The sequence below is a fragment of the Theropithecus gelada genome, chromosome 7a (genome assembly GCF_003255815.1).
Source record: "Theropithecus gelada isolate Dixy chromosome 7a, Tgel_1.0, whole genome shotgun sequence".
Taxonomy (NCBI): domain Eukaryota; kingdom Metazoa; phylum Chordata; class Mammalia; order Primates; family Cercopithecidae; genus Theropithecus; species Theropithecus gelada.
In genome coordinates, this window is record NC_037674.1 from 55295107 (window position 1) to 55300493 (window position 5387).

General features: G+C 42.9%; 1 pseudogene; it reads left to right on the plus strand.

Moving 5' to 3' along the window:
• The first annotated feature begins 4327 nt into the window (after window positions 1–4327).
• LOC112627729 lies at window positions 4328–5178 on the plus strand (annotated as a pseudogene).
• The last annotated feature ends 209 nt before the right edge of the window (window positions 5179–5387 follow it).

Below are 5387 nucleotides of genomic sequence, written 5' to 3' on the forward strand. Positions count from 1 at the left end.
TAAAATGGCATCGTTAAATTTATCAGCAAGGATGGGTTATTCCATAAACGGTGTCGAGAAAACTGGTTAGTTATTTGAAGGGGGAAAAACTGGATTTCTTACCTCATTCTTCATGTGCAAATAAATTCCATATGGATCCAAGAGTTAAATATAAAAATGAAACCATTAAAGTTAAATTAAAAGAATGATTACAGAGTAGTTCGCATAACTCTGCAAACAAATTTTAAAACTTGGATAAGAATAAAGGTGAATTTTTACAGTCTTAAGAGTATGATAAAAAACACTAGGAGACATATCCTCCCAGGGGACTGTGGACCGATAGAAGTCCTGCCAGGTGAATCATGAAGCCTGAGTGGAGGCCAGGAAGGTAGACAGGTGGGAATGTGTTCCAGCACAAGCTGGCCCCTAAAATGCCCTTCCCCATCATCCTTTGTCAAGCAAGATCCACTTTCCCAGCTATTCCCTGAAGCAGAAATGCATGTAGTAAATAGTAAGCACAAATAGTTAGCAAGTACTAATACTGCTAAAAGACAACCTGAAAAGACAAATAAATCAGCTGTTAAAAATGACAAGAAATAAAAAGGTTAGAAAAATGACTAATTGCCCACAAATGTCCATGATACAGGATGAATACCAGGCATAATCAATTAGGAAATTTACAGCTAAAGAGGTTGCATTCACAGTAACAAAATGTATTGACTACTTTGGAATAAATCCAGTGCAGAATGTCTGTGACCCAGGTAGAGAAAGCCATACTACTTTTGATTCCTAAAGGAGACCAAAATAAATAGAGAATTGCATTTTCCTGGCAAGTGGGAACAATTGTGTGAAGATACTGATTCTCCTCACATCCATTTATAGGTCACATGTGGTCCTATTGCAGTGTGTCTGGTTTTGCAGCACTGTTGTACATTTGCAGCACTGTTCCAAGCTGCTTCTATGTAGCTGACCAGGCTACCAGCAGGCCTGAAATCCCAGGTGGAGGTAGCCTTTGAGTACATCTCTGCTTGTTTAATCCAGTGGTTCTCAAATTTGAGCATGCACCAGAATCACCTGGAGGCTTGTTAAAGCTCAGATTACTGAGCCGTATACCCAGAATTTCTGATTCAGCAGGCCTGAGTAGTACCCAATAATTTGTATTTCCAACAAGTTCCCAGGTGCTGTTAATGCTGCTGGTCGGTGAACTCGACTTAAGAGAACCATCAGATTAGTCAAATGTCAATGTAATGGGGAATGAGTAGAGCAGTCTGGACTCTGAGGCTCTTGGGATCCCCTTTAAATCTAGACAAATTTCCATCTTAATCTCAGTAACTTTCAATGGGAGCCAGATCTGGTAGGTGACTGTCATTTTTTACTGCCTTCTTTCTATACTTTGTCAGTGGGGAAGTATTGGAAGAGCAAGAAGGCAGCAGAGTTGGCTGTGCATGCGTGCGTGCGTGCATGCGTGCATGTGTGTGGCCAAGCACTTGAGATTTCAAGGCTCATGGGATTTAGACACAAATTCCTGAAAGTAAGTGCTAGCCTTTATATCCTCTATGTAGCCCAGTAAATCCTAGTCTAAATCTCCAATACCTCTCTTGAAACTTGACAGAATAGTATGCCTGGAAGAATAAATGGCCAAGAATAAGAAACAATTCTGACAGGGGTTGGGGGAAGAGAGGTAGGGAGGATTTATCTGCCTTTTATAAAAACCTGTTTTAAAGCAATAGTAATAAAAACAGCTGAAGTGCAGTCATAAAGAGAAAACTGTATATAAATCATACAAAAAGGACCCAGAATTAGATCAAATTATATGAAAGGTGGCTATAACGTGTGAAGAGCTGAACATCAGTAAGCAATATGGAAGGAAAATTTAATAAATCATGTTGAAATATTGAGGATTGAATTTGAAAAAGGAATTAGATTCACTAAATCTAATTCTGCTCACCGAAATTAAAGATAAATAAAGATGATAAATCATAGAGAAAAAAGGTTACATAGTACACAATTTACCATTTGCCATACTTCTCTTTGGAAGTGTAGGAGAAGTGAAAGAGAGCACTTGGGGAGTGACTCCCGGACATAAAAAACGTCAGTATTTTTTCTCATTTCATCCCTGCAGCAGCCCTGTGAAACAGCTACTACTCTCTACTCTTAGATATGGAAACCGTGGCTTGAGAAGTCAAGTTATTTTCTCAAAGTCAAATAGGGAGCAATCAGAAGAGCCTCAATCTGTCTGACTCTCATCCTGGGATGCCCAATGACTGCCAGCCAGTCAGGGTGCAGGGGAGTTGTAGCTGCCCAGATCAGAAAATGAAGCCCCAGTGCCAGTCCAGTCCTAGAGGGGCCTGGGATGGTGGGAAGAGGAACAAGATAGAACCAAGGTTGAGGGTGAGGCAGCACCCCAGTGGTACGAACTTGGTGAGCCTAGCAAGGGCAAAAGGCAGTAAATGCATTCCAGGGGCTGTGGGGGCACCCAGGGAGCTGCCTGAAGCAGGGGGAGGAGGATGAGCTTCTGGGTCCCAGGGAAGGTTGGATGTTTGATGGAGATACTGGGGGGCACATATGAGCCAGAATTTGTCATCCACCTGACTTGTTCCTTAAACATCCAATCTGATATGGTTTGACTCTGTCCCTACCCAAATCTCATCTTGAATTGTAATTCCCATAATCCCCATGTGTTGTGGGAGGGACCAGGTGGAAATAATTGAATCATGGGGGTGGTTCCCCCATCCTGTTCTCATGATAGTGAGTTAGTTCTCATGAGATCTGATGGTTTTATAAGGGGATTTTCCCCCCCCCTTTTTGCCCAGCACTTCTCCTTGCTGCCACCCTGTGAAGAAGAATGTGTTTACTTCACCTTCCACCACGATTGTAAGTTTCCTGAGGCCTCCCCAGCCTTATGGAATTGAGAGTCAATTAAGCATCCTTCCTTTATAAATTACCCAGTCTCGGGTATGTCCTTATAGCAGCGGGAGACTGGACTAATACACAATCCCATCTGCCCTGACATAACCCTGGCACCCCTTTTATAAGAGACCTGTAGAAGGCATGTGGTGTCACAAAAAAGCAGGTTCATTGGGTCAAGGAAATGGTTTTACTTGTGTGTCTGCCACTTTCTAGGTGTATGGCTTTGATCCAATAATCGAATCCCTGTTAGTTTCCTCAGTTGTACATCAGGCTAACAATGCCTACCTCACAGAATTCATGTGGAGATTACATGAGACAAGTCAGGAAAAACACCAAGCTTAATAAATGGTGCAGAGTAGACATTCAATCAATATTTGTTGAATAAGTGAATGCATTATATATATATGTATATATATATTTCACTGTATATATTTACTTATTAGCTCTGGAGTGGGTTTATCTAGCTAGCTCTGCTCAGAAGACAAGAATTTCACATTTTTCATCAGTTTTAGCTGAAACATTCCAATTTAGGAAACTGGGTCAAGCCATATCACTGTGCATTAATTATAAGTTGTGATTCCAGCAACCTGTAGAAAGATGAGAAAATGGTCCAGTACCTGCAGTTTTCCACAGCAACAAATGTACCTCTGACAGTTTCCATAATCACCATCCTTTACAATTGCTTGGGCCTTCATTGTTTACAAAGAGCTGCTCACACCCATGATCACGTATAACTCACCTTCAAGGAAGTTGAGTTATTCCATTTTGTAGTTGAAAAAATTAAGGCTCCAAGAGGTGAAAGAACATGCTTAGATCATGCCTGGTGGTTGGTGGCAGAGAAGCTGGAATCTCTGGGATGTGCCTAAATTGATTATCACTACAGCATTTGCTTGGTTACTTTGTTAAAGGCATAAAGGATGAATTCAAGGAGGATCCTGCCTGGTGTTATTTGCCTCTGGCTCCCCTGAACCCCTCAGGTAGAGGTTCTGAGGGTCCTATCTATATATTACAGCCTATCCCTGTTCCAGAGCCAGTTTGGAAGGAGAAAGAGGAGAGAAGCAGCCTCAATCCTCTAGACTTATGGGGTCACAGGAACTATTTCCATAATATCATTGCATTCTGGGACCTGATAGCCCAGCCAGGATGCTGTCATCTACTTGGAAGCCATGGAGATGTGGCCAGATAACTTGGGTCAAGTCCGGCTCAGGGGTGGTGGTGTTTATTTGGAGTGACAAGATGTTACACAGGTGAGGAAAAAAACCTACTATTGATTTTTTTTTGTGAAGAGACAAAAACTGAGTGGTTGTGGCCATGTTGCCGACCTCGAGCAGCAGTTGGCTTCTCCATGTAGAACCTGGGAGTAGGAGACTCAGAATCAAATCTCTTCTCCCTCCACCTCCTGTTTTCAGCTTTGTGAGAAACCTTATCATCAAATGCAATGGCCAGCAACGTTACCAATAAGACAGATCCTCACTCCATGAACTCCTGTGTGTTCACTGGGAATCTCAACACTCGTGTGGTCAAGAAATCTGACGTGGAGGCAGTCTTTTTGAAGTATGGCAAAATTGTGGGCTGCGCTGTTCATAAGGACTTTGCCTTTGTTCAAAATTTGAATGGGAGAAATGCCCGGGCTGCTGGAGCAGGAGAGGATGGCAGAATGATTGCTGGCCAGGTTTTAGATATTAATCTGGCTGCGGAGCCAAAAGTGAACTGAGGAAAAGCAGGTGTGAAACGATCTGCAGTGGAGATGTATAGCTCCTCTTTTCAGTTGGACTATCAAGGTGATGATGATGATACGATGTACAGTTACTCAGCACGTGTGCCGCCTCCTCCTCCTATTGCTTGGGTCGTAGTGCCCTGGAAACGTCAGCGTGTATCAGGAAACAACTCACAAAGGGGCAAAAGTGGCTTCAGTTCTAAGAGTGGAGAGCGGGGATCTTCCAAGTCTGGAAAGTTGAAAGGAGATGACCTTTAGGCCATTTTGAAGGAGTTGACCCAGATAAAGCAAAACCTGGAAAAAATGGAAAAGGAGCAGAGCAAACAAGCAGTAGAGATGAGGAATGATGAGTCAGAAGAGGAGCAGAGCAGCAGGTCCATGAAGAAAGATGAGACTCACGTGAAGCTGGAGTCTGAGGGGGGTGCAGATAACTCTGCTAAGGAGGAGGACGTACTGGTTGATGATGATAATGAGGATGGGGATGACCAGCTGGAGTTGATCAAGGATGATGAAAACGAGGCTGAGGAAGGAGGGGGTGACGAGACAGCACCAATGGCATGGATGACTCTTAAGCACACAGTGGGGTTTAGAAATCTTATCCCATTATTTCTTTACCTAGACGCTTGTCTAAGATCAAATTTTTCACCAGATCCTCTCCCCTAGTATCTTCAGCACATGCTCACTGTCCTCCCCATCCTTGTCCTTCCCATGTTTATTAATTCATGTTGCCCTGTGCCTAGTCCTGTTTTCACTTCCTTTGGCACTCCTAGTAGTTTTGTTA